The sequence below is a fragment of the Microtus ochrogaster genome, unplaced genomic scaffold, assembly GCF_000317375.1.
Source record: "Microtus ochrogaster isolate Prairie Vole_2 unplaced genomic scaffold, MicOch1.0 UNK5, whole genome shotgun sequence".
Taxonomy (NCBI): domain Eukaryota; kingdom Metazoa; phylum Chordata; class Mammalia; order Rodentia; family Cricetidae; genus Microtus; species Microtus ochrogaster.
In genome coordinates this window covers 12,071,068-12,082,682 of record NW_004949103.1, presented here as the reverse complement: position 1 = coordinate 12,082,682, position 11,615 = coordinate 12,071,068, and the positions used below count along the sequence as shown (strand labels likewise).

At 35.0% G+C, this 11,615-nt stretch overlaps 1 pseudogene; it reads right to left on the bottom strand.

The window, feature by feature from the left end:
- Positions 1 to 419: 419 nt before the first annotated feature.
- On the bottom strand, positions 420 to 2,899 carry LOC102001228 (annotated as a pseudogene).
- Positions 2,900 to 11,615: the final 8,716 nt, after the last annotated feature.

The following is an 11,615-nucleotide window of genomic DNA, read 5'->3' as shown; positions in this document are numbered from 1 at the left end:
TTATACTGGCCAGTCAACTTGTTTATTAAACCAATCACAGTGACAGATCTTCACAGTGTTAAAAGGGATTATTCCACAGCAGGCCCAATTCCAACAGGTCTCTGGTTTTTAGGGGGTTAAGTCTATGTTGATGGTACACGGGAAGGAAGATATAAAAATGAATTTAGAGTTCTTTCACTCCACAGGGCATTTTTGTGCCATAGTGACCACATATGTCAACACCAGGACATCTCTCCTAGGATCCAACAAGAGTCTTTAAAATTTATCAGGGAACGATATCAACTTAGAAGACACTTGGTTAGTCACACGTGTTCCTTCTTCCCAAAATACAAGGAAGTGTTCTGTGTGCTAACAACATAGCTTTTGCAAAAAGAAGTAAAACAAAATTCTTTATTTTTATAAAACTTTATAAAAATACATTATTTCAAACTGTGTAGCCACCACAGGTACACAGTTATCAAAAACACATGCATTTCGTTGGCATCTCCAAGACCATCAGCTTTATGTGCCTGGTCTGTTTGGGTATCTTTATTTTCAGCAGGATTATTCACACCCTTACCAGCACTGTTTCTCCCCTCTTCCCCTTGGGTAGGTTTTCTCCCTTCATTACAGGGGCCTTTCTAGGCTTGGGCTCTGGATTTTGGAGCAGGTATAGCAGACAACTTTGAAGATCTTCTCTGTGACTGAATTTATCTCCTTTACCATTCCTATCAGGCTTTCTTTGGGGTGTCAGTGGGGGTGTTGGGGCTAGATGCAGGGATACAGCTATATCTGGGTCTGATCCATGGGGGAATATTCTCAATGCTTCTTCACACTTCTCAGATTTTTATTTTATGTTTCTAATATGACATTTCACTAATCCTTTAAAAATTCTGCAGAGTATATTTTGATCATAATTCGTTCCACTAGATGACTCCTTTTAACATCTGTTCTCACCTCCCTTCCATTGCTAAGTCCTCTCTTTTACTTTCTATTTTTATTTACAACTTATTGAGTTCAAATTGTGTTATCTATATACACCTGAGTCAGGGGCATCTGCTAGAACACAATAAACCTACCAGGGAACTACACATTTCCTTCACTGTCCATCGTTCTTCTGTTAGTTTTGGACTTATAGACCTCTTAACCCTCTTAACAATAGTGACTGGATTGATCTTGTGCAGGTATTATGCAGGTGACAGTTGCTACTATGAGTTCACTAGTGCACTGAACCTGTCACGTCCTAGAGGTACTTTCCTTTGGTCATCCTCCATCTCTGGTCATTACTTCCTCTCTGCCACCTCCTCTGCAATGGTCCATGAGCTTTGTAGGTGCTGATTGAGGGTGATGTTGATGTCCCTTTTATGACTGAACATTCCATTGATGCTATTCTCTGTACATCCCATCCATTCACTAACTACATTAACTACCATATATTCCACAGGAAAACTGTGATGAGGTCTAAAGAGTACAGAGAGCAGTTTCAAATATTTAGCAGAATAATAGCAGTAGATTCACCTCTGGAGCTTATCAACTCCATAATCATGGGTTCTTTGCCCGATTTATGGTACCAGGAATGACTTTGCTGCTATGAAGGATGCCTTCAATTTGATGAGGAAGTGGTTGGTCTCTCTGAGAGCACTAGTGCCACTATTATTGTGTTTCATGCAGTTCTCTGATGGATAAGACTGTTGATAGTATTTCCCTCCCAGCAGCATACATGACACCTTTCAATGTTATGAAAATTAGCCAGCAGGAAGGAGACCTCCTAGGCAGAACCCATTTAAGTTCTCCATGTCCAGTGAACAAAGTATGCAGTGTGTTTACCAGTAGAGTTTTACTCTTAAGTTCTAGTGGACAACCCAGAACAGCAGCAGTAGACTGTATTGCTTAGGGGGTTTCTAGAACACCTACGGCCAGCAACTTGAAGGGTTACATACCTGGCACTGATCTTTTTATTTAGCTTCTTATGTTGAAGAAGGAGTATTATCCCGTGTGTAGTGTAACATCTACTGAATAATTTTACATGGATATGAATGTGCTTATACTATACATGTATATATATACACACACATATATATGTGTATATATATAATTCATAAAATCGAAGGCTTCCATATAGCTTTCTAACATATTTAGTGTTAAGTTTTCTCCCCCAGCTCCTCATCTCTTACCCATCCATCTCTCCCCACTTAAATTGCCCTCAGATTTGCATTTTTAAATCTGCTTCTATATTCCATTTTACAAGTGCATATACAGCAAGGCCCAATTTGATATTAGCAAATATCTATTAAATTATTGTTAGTGAATGAATATGATACTTAACATGCTGAATTAAATTCCCTTATAGTAATTTTACTGTAGTTGCATTAACAACAGATTTATTTTTAGTTGGATTTTCAAGGATTCATAGGATTAAATACTAGTGTCACAGTCAATAGTGATGGTTTAATATCGTTCGTTATAGGTATTATCTTAAGGTAATATCATAATATGATCTCTCTCCTTAAGAATACAATTAAAATCAGATCGTTAAGATAGTATTAATCCAATGTAAACAGTACCATCCATTGTAAGAATATACAACGCCACATACATATTAAGAAAATACTGTATGAAAATGCATAGAAAATTTAGGCATCTGAAAGGTGGAAATTTTAGAATATCTGTGTGTGTGTGTGTGTGTGTGTGTGTGTGTGTGTGTGTGTGTGTTGAAGCACATTCATGTGTGCAATGCAGGCGTGTGCATTCCATAGTGTTTGTCTGGGGGTCAGAGGGCAACCCCACGTGTCAGTGCTAATTCACTATGTTTGAGAAAGGGACTCCTTTTATGCATTTACTTTTTTTTTTTCCTGCTGTGTATTCCAGGCTAGCAGCCCCATGAGCTTTTGGGGATATTCGTACCTTCGCCTTTCTCCATAGGAGTTCTGGAATTACATAATCACGTTACCAAAATCTGGTTTCACATTGATCCTGGAGTCTAGACGCAGATCCATATACCTTTGTAGCAAATGCTTTGCCTATTGAGCCTTCTTCCAGCTCACTTTCAACATCCTGGGTGTCTTGAACTTCTAGATTCCAATAATTTGAAGGGATATTTGCTGTACTTTAAATCACTGAATTTGTGGTTTTATTATGACATTCCTAGAAAATAATAGGCTAACCCTTGATTTTAGTTTAAAAAAAAAAGAAATGAAAGCTTATTTGTGTTCATGATATCAGTGTTAATTTATTTAATATAGCAAAACAGTATTTAAAACCTTGAATTTTCTCCTGTAAACAGGGTGACAGCAAATATTTTCTTGCTAAAGAAACACATCTAGTGGGGTGGTTAGGCAGGTCTTGTTTAGGCACACACGTTGTTGAGATTAAATGGGGGCAGCTTGCCTGTCATAACTATGAGAGTATCTAGCAGCTGACATCTAGGCAGTCTGGCTTTTACCAACTTTCTTTTTCATAATAACACTCTTCCATGGTTTTCCCTGAGGCTTAGGTATTGGGGGTTGGATTTTAAGCACAACACTTGGGTGCCACCTCCCAGCAGCTTATTCTCTGAATTTTGACCAGCTGTGGATACTTGGGGGAAATTTTATAAAGTCCCAAAGGCAATCTATTGCTACTGAGAGAGAGAAAAAATATTTTTCTTTCTCCAAGGATGAGCCCCTTGATAGGTTATCCAATTCTAATTGGTCAGCTCTATATACCTATATTTGGACTCAGTAGGCCCTGTGTGTGTGTGTGTGTGTGTGCGTGTGCGTGTTTGTGTGTGTGTGTGTAACAACAGCAACAAGAGTAAGAATTAATGGATTTTAGTTGAAATTGATGGGGAAATGGAAGAAGTTGGAGAACAGACAGGAATGGCAATGTAAATACAGTATTCATATATGAAATTATTAAAAAAAATAAAAGTTCAGATGGATGCTGGTGGTAGCACATGCCCTTAAACCCAGAACTCAGGAGGCAGAGCCAGGTGGGCTATGACTTTGAGGCCAGTCGGGTCTACAGAGCTAGTTCCAGAACAACCAGGGCCACACAGAGAAACCTTGTCTCCAAAACAAAATAGAAAAAGTTAAATTAACAATGAAAGATTGGTCTGTTGTCTTAGTCTAGGGCATGTGGAGGTAGGAATGTAAAGAATTAAAGGCTGAACTGCATATGGGGGATCAGAGAGTGAATATGAACATAATCCAAAATATTACATTTCCTGAACACTTATGAAGGCATGTGCAATAGTGTGGTAACTGCTACATCTCAGTTGGGTTGTTAGCAGTGATGCTAAGATGAACGAGGCATAAATGAACTATAAAGCTTTGGAGACAGGTAAATAACTCTTGTCTCATTTTGAGAGTATTGTATTCTAGGTCATGTTTGCTATTGCTACTGTATAGAATCCAAATAAACAGAAAATGCATTTCTGGGAATCTGAACTACTCTAGCTCAATCTAGCCCTTTTCTGCGAGTGTTTGTTTTCTCTTTTGTCTATTACTAGATACAATAATGGTTATCAATTCAGCATGGGTATCCAAGGTCTCAGAACTAGATGCTTTCTCCAGTATCATTGTAAGAGAGTAGTGAGGAGCTAGAATTTTTGACTCAAAGGCTCTGTTCATCTTTCACTGTTGTGGTTGCTGGACTTTCACTATAAGCAGGCACAGCCCAGCACATGTTCCTTAAGAAACAAAAATAACAGAAGTTTAAAAGAATTGAACCATGTAGTTTCAGACTGCTTGTGGTGGTAGTAATTAGTAAATTAAAGCATTAGAATATAGCTGGGAGTGGTGGCACATGTCTTAGATCCCTGCTTTTAAGACAAGGATAGATGGAGTGCTGTGAGTTCCAGGAAAACTTGGTCTTCATAGCAAGTTCCTTGTCACCAAGGATACATAATGAGACCCTATTTCAAAAATAAATTAAGTATTAAAATCTAAAGACACAAGCCGCGTGGTGGTTGCACAGGCCTTTAATCCCAGTACTTGGGAGGCCAAGGCAGGCAGATCTCTATGAGGTCAGCCTGATCTACAAAAACTAGTTCCAAGACAGACACCAAAAGCTATACAGAAAAACCTTGTTTTGAAAAAAAAATCTAAAGGCACATAAATTAACAGAAATAATTGAGGTTTCCTAAGATTCTGTACATCATAGTATTAATGAACAGTTAAAACCAATTTCTACTTCTCAGATGGAGGTGAAAAAGTTATTCATTCAAATCCATGATCATCACTATAACTAATAACTAGATCTGTTGTTCCTCTTTGTAACTGTCCCCAGATACCGCCTTGCTCCCCCATTTTAACTGATTTTATTTTATCAGACTGTGCTTATTTCAAACAAACAAACAAACAAAAACCCTAAAGAATAGATACTGTGACCATGGAAACAATTTTTATGTCAATAGAGTCTTGACCAAGGAACTAGCAATTATCCTTTCCACACCTCCTAATACCTCCATGAACCTCACCTTCGTTATTCTGATATGGGTGAAGAACTCCATAAAATGCCTATAAAATTCTATAATGTAGTTATTATTAAAATGAGATAGGGAACTGGGGAATTCAGGGATTAAATAGCTTGCCTAATATATTACAACGAATATATAGAAAAACCAAGTATGAAGCATAGATATCCAAGTTGAAAATCTTATTTTTTAAATTAAAATAGCTTAAATAATTCTATAAGTTAGTAGAATACTTTCTTCATGCTATCCTTTGTTAAACAACACATACATTAGATACTCATTTACTGTATTTGGAGGCTGCTCGTTCGTTCCTGGCTTCCCAGACCTGAAAAAATCACAAAGAAACTGTATATATCAAATCACTGTTTGGCTTATTATCTCTAGCTTTTTATTGTCTACCTCTTACATCTTAAATTAACCCATTAATATGAATCTTGTATCTCAACGTGGCTGTGGCTTACAGGCAAGGTTATAGCATGTCTGTCTCAGATGGTGGCTACATGGCTTCTCTTTGACTCCACCTTATTTCTTCCAGAATTTAGTTTTCAACTTAGCTCTATTCTGCCCTATCACAGGCCAAAATAGCTACTATATCATTAACCAATGAAAGCAACTCATATATATATATGAATACATATATGAATGAATCCCACAACACCTCCCCTTTTCTGTAAAAAATAAATAAAAGAAAGGTATTACCTTTAGCATAGTAAAATTACATATAAAAACAGGTATCAAGCAAGAATTACAGTTGCAATATTTATATCTACTTTATTTTGTATCATAACTAAGGACAACTATAACTATCTATTCTTCAACTCCAGCAAAGATTCCAGAACAATATAATATTACCTAAGTTAGCAGGAAATGCATTATAAACAACTTCCAAAACTCTAGAATTGACATAGATTCTTGCTGCCTTGACAGTCACCCAAAGTTCTTCTGTAACATTGGAATATGAAATCTTCAGCCTACAGGCCCAAAGTATCAGGCTGATTTTTCCATGAAGCTGGAAATTTGAAGATCTCTTATGCCTTGTACTGGCAAAGTTCATCAGTTGCTTTCTTCTGTGTCCTGGAAATTGTCTGACAGTTCTCTCATGAAGCACTTGAAGGACTGTCTCACCTTTAGGTAAGTTTATTTTTCTGTGGGTCCTGCATATGCACTTAATACAGCATAACAGCAAAAAGTCCAGGAAAAAACAGTTCCTTATCCAAATTGCTAGCCTTGTCACATTGAAGGCAAATCCCATAATGGATTTCTTCAGTTCTCATCATCCTCTAGAGTATTTTTGTGCTGCCAGGAGCAGATATGTCCCATTGTCATGAGAAGTTCTAAATTCTTAAAACATTTTTTTATGTCATGTTCTGTTAAGATTTGAGAGGGTTGAAGAATAGTTATCCATCTAAAATATATCTCTATACATCTAGAAAAACTAAAATTACTACAAGTTTGACGATCATAAATAATTATTTATTAACCTTTATATCTTAATTATACATTTCATTTTTAAGTGAGATGCACAAATACAATCCCTTAACCAAAATCAGTAATATATATATTAAACTTCTCTAAGTAGGGCTGTAGGGGTTGCTCAGTAGTTAAGAACATGCATTGTTCCAACTGAGGACCTGAATTCAATTACCAGCACCCACATGTACCAGCTTATAACTGTCTGTAGCTGAGTCAACATTACTCAACACCTTCTTATGGACTCTGTGGCACTGGCACTCACATGTGCACATAGACATTAACATAATAAAAACCAAAATTTCCTTTACAAGACTTAACTGTTATTTTGTAATCCTTTCTTGTTTTGGTAGTAGTCTCTAACTGAAAGTACTGAAAATTAAAACAAAACAGGCCATAAGTTCATTTTCACCGAAGTACTTTAACTGTGATGTATCTCATTCTACTGAAAGCAATGAAAAACATAGTCCCAGTTATTAGAGTGTGTTCTGAAGTCTTCATCTTCACCTCATGTAACAACAGCATACAACACATAGCGTCTTGCTTTCTGATATATAAAACTTGTTGGGAGGATCAAACTGCCAATAAATATTTATAAAAAGTACAAAGTTTTTAATAATATTAATTAATCACTTTGTGGGTACCACCAGGTAGTACGTTATATAACAATAAATAAAATCCTAAATTTTGTAGACTAATTTACATAATTATACGTGGGTTTTACTTTCGTCTATAAAATGGCAATAATAAAATCTGCTTTCTTGATGTTGGAGAGATGGCACAATGGTTAAGAGCACTTCCTTTTGCAGAAGAACCAGTTTGGATTCCAAAAACCCATATGGTGACTCACAACCCTCCATAATGCCAGTCTCAGGGGCTCCAACACCTCCTTCTGGTCTCTAGGCCACCACGTTCATGTGGTGCACAAACATACATGCACACAAGACAATACATAAACAGCATAATTCAAAAATAATATAAAAATAAAACAAATTAAAATCTGTTTGCCAGAATTAGTCTGAAGATTAAGTAAGATACTTGAGGTATCAGACACACACATCACAATGTCTAAAATGTAAAGTCATGTTAATTACTACAAGAGTTTATATATCATCATTACCATCTTTCAGAAACTCAGCTTTCTCATCTATATATTAGAGGATATATATTACATCCAAATGACATATGGATATGACTTATATGTGTCCAGGAACCAGAGACCTAGAACTTCAGGTTTTATAAAACCAAAAAAATATGAAAACATCTTTTAAGGCAACTCACCAAACAGGAAAAGCTATTACAAACCCAGAAGACAGAACTAAAATAATAACACAAACGTCGGGACATTGAGGAATGCCATTGAGTCTTACTGGGGAGAAGAGAGGTTGCAAGTTGAAGGGAAGAGGAACAGTTTTGGGGTAGGTGAAAAAATGAAAATGAATTTCATAAAGAACGTTGCAAATGCAGGTGATAATGAAAATCAATCTAATTCCCCCACAAAGCCTGTTGGAATGGTGCACGCATTTTTTGAAGTGTCAGAAAATAAAGAGAAAGAGATATTTTTAAAGAAAACTTTGACTCTATTACCAAAAGTTTCCCAGCCCAACATCATCTTCAGAAAGAAAATAGAAGTAAGGCCACTGAATTTTTCTCACAAATGTATAAAACAAAAAATGTTTCTTATATTTTACTTAAAACTTTACTGTACATTTTAAAAGAATGTATTAAAAACTGCTTAGTGTCTTCAACAAATGAATTCTCTCAAATGGGATATTTAGCATGTAAAGAATGTTCTACTTTTATTGATTACTAAATTGATTTTATAAGTCCAAAGTATTGTCTCACTATCATTTTGAATTTATAAATGAGAACTTTCTATACATATATTTTATTGAGAAATAGAAAAATGTAATCCCTGTTATCTAAGAAAAATACTGTTCCTATCTATATTGCTCCTTTTATTATTTTTATATAAATAAAGAAATCCTCTGAATTCATTGGCCAGCCATCCTAGCCTACTTCACAAGCTCCAGAACAATGAGAGGCCCTGTCCCAGAAAACAAAGTGGATGACATTCAAGGAACAAGACCAAAGCTGGCTTCTGACTTCTACACAGCAAGCATGGAAGTGCAGGTATATATTCAAATACACAGGCACCATTATAAATATATATATATATATATATATATATATATATATATGAACACATACACAAACAACCTACGATGCTTACAGGGAAAAAAGAAAAAGGGTAAAAGCTTATTTAGATAAACCATCTAGAAAATTCCTGAGTCACGTTTTTGGAGTTTCTTCAGTATATCGTTAGGTTCTCTACAAAGCATTCTAGGTTACACTGGATTAAACATCAGGTCTCATAACAAGTATTTGTGTGTCTTATTTCAAACACATCATATTAATCCACTTATTCTGATGGTATATACAACTACAAAGTAACATTGGTTGTATGACACATAAGAAAAAAACTTCACTTCCTGTTAGAACATTGAAGATTCAGTACGATTCTTTAGGTGTGTTTTTCTTCTCCCACAGAAGTATGTTAAAGTATGTGTCAAGATTGAGCCACTATAAGCTAAATCTCCAAGTGTCTATAACTACAGCGATTTACTGGCCTACATGACACACAAAATAACAGAAAAATTATTATGGCATGTGAAGTCAGATGAATTGTGGAACTATTTATTACAAGTATAGCCTGTCTTCTCTTGACTATTCTAAATGTTCTTACTTTTTTTTATCTTCATTTTTATTAATCCCCAATATATGCGTTATTCTATTAGAGTTTCATAAAAAATTGTCTAATTAACTTTTATTTCTTCATTAAATTGAAGTCTTTATAAAATTTGGACTTTGGCTCTGTCTTTTAGGCATTACTGGTCATAACGTAGCTACTTAAATGTACTTTTCAAATAAATATCATTTAGAAAATTATTTATTGAATAGACACTAACTTTTAAATTCTGAAGAGATAAAGAATTTGGACGTATTCTGAGTGTTGAATGAAAAACAAATGGACACACATACATATGCATACACATTATAGATACAATGTAAAATTATATATATAATTATGAAAAATTGGAAAAATCTAAAGATTATATACTCCATAACTGTGAATCATTATTTAATGGATCAAAAGTTAAGTCTTGCCTCATTCTGTTCACTAAAATGTCATTTTCAGTGTTACACTGTCACACTATAAGCACATAAAGCATATGCAAATAAAAATATCAGAATATGTCAAATAGCAATGAATTTCTCTTCTTTAAGAGAGTAAAGATGGAGATTTTAATTACAGTGAACCACAGAAATCCCCATTGGGTCAATGACGTTGGCTCTATGTGCTCATGAAAAGGAGTAATTTGATATCATGGTTAACATGGGGATCATGTAGTACATTGTTTCCTTTTCTGTTAGTCAGATTTCTTTTTCTAACTTTCCAGAAAAGGTATTTTCCACTCCTTTCACCCAAGTACCCTATTTTCTCCCTCAATGAAAACTTCAACAAATTCATCTGATATTCCTCAAGTGCCCTCTCCAAATTTAATTTATTATATGCTGGAATGAATCCAGGAAGGATATTTGAGAGAAAAAAGAACTAGAAATATGTCATTCAATTTTGTAAAACTGAATTGAAGTTTTAGAGGGCAGTCTCCCTTGCTCATGTCTTTGTTTATACTGAGGTTGCTATAACTAGGTAATGGGAATGCAAGGCCTTTAAGGAGTGAGGCTGAATCTGTCAGCACATGGAAGTAATAGCAGTGGTTTGAACCTCCACCACACTAGATTTTCCATTTCCTCCTATTGAGTCTTTGGCTACTTTCATGTAACCACAATTTATTCTTTGCCAAACATAGTTAACATATCAAACCATATCAGTACAGACAGCACAAACATGGAAATAATTATTTAGGTTAATATAGAAAAATACATGTGATAAGGTGTTGAATTTTCCATCTAAAACTTTTAATTATGAACATGCGCTCTCTGCTAGTTTGGGTTATATGTTATGTGAAAACACTTGTTATTTAGAGTGTATGTTGTGAATAACATTCAAGTGTAAATGCCATGCTTTCAGTATTTCCTTTGTTTGCAAGGAACCGTTTTTTAAAAATAGTTAACTAGAACTTAATAGTTTTATAATAACTAGAATAAAATTAATAATAATGAAAATAATAGATATATACAAAAATGTGGCATATTTGGAGAGTAGAGCATAGAGTCGGTGTGATACCCATAGGATGTTTATCTATCTTTGCATCTGCAGGCCAAATAGGGAGGCATGGCAGCACAATCCACAAAGAGAAGAGATTGAGGATAAATTAATAGAACTTATAGTCTATGATGCATGTAAACTCTAGCTGTAAAGTAAACCTGTGTAATAAACTCTTTAACTTCATTCATTTCCCTCCTTCCCATTCTTCATAGGGAAGGAGGGAAATCAATTTCAAATAGGAAGAAGGAAATGCATTTATATAAACATAAAAGCTAGCTCCCCTGAGTATAGAATTAATGCAAAGGCAAGTAGAATATTAAACACATTATTCCTCCCTTCTCTAATTGGTTTCAAGAAATACTTTCAAAAGTAAAATGCTCTTTTCCCAAATAAATATTAATGAATTATATACAATTGGCAATTTATTATCAAATATTTTCCATTTCTTCAAAAGGAGATTACAATGCTTTTTGTTTC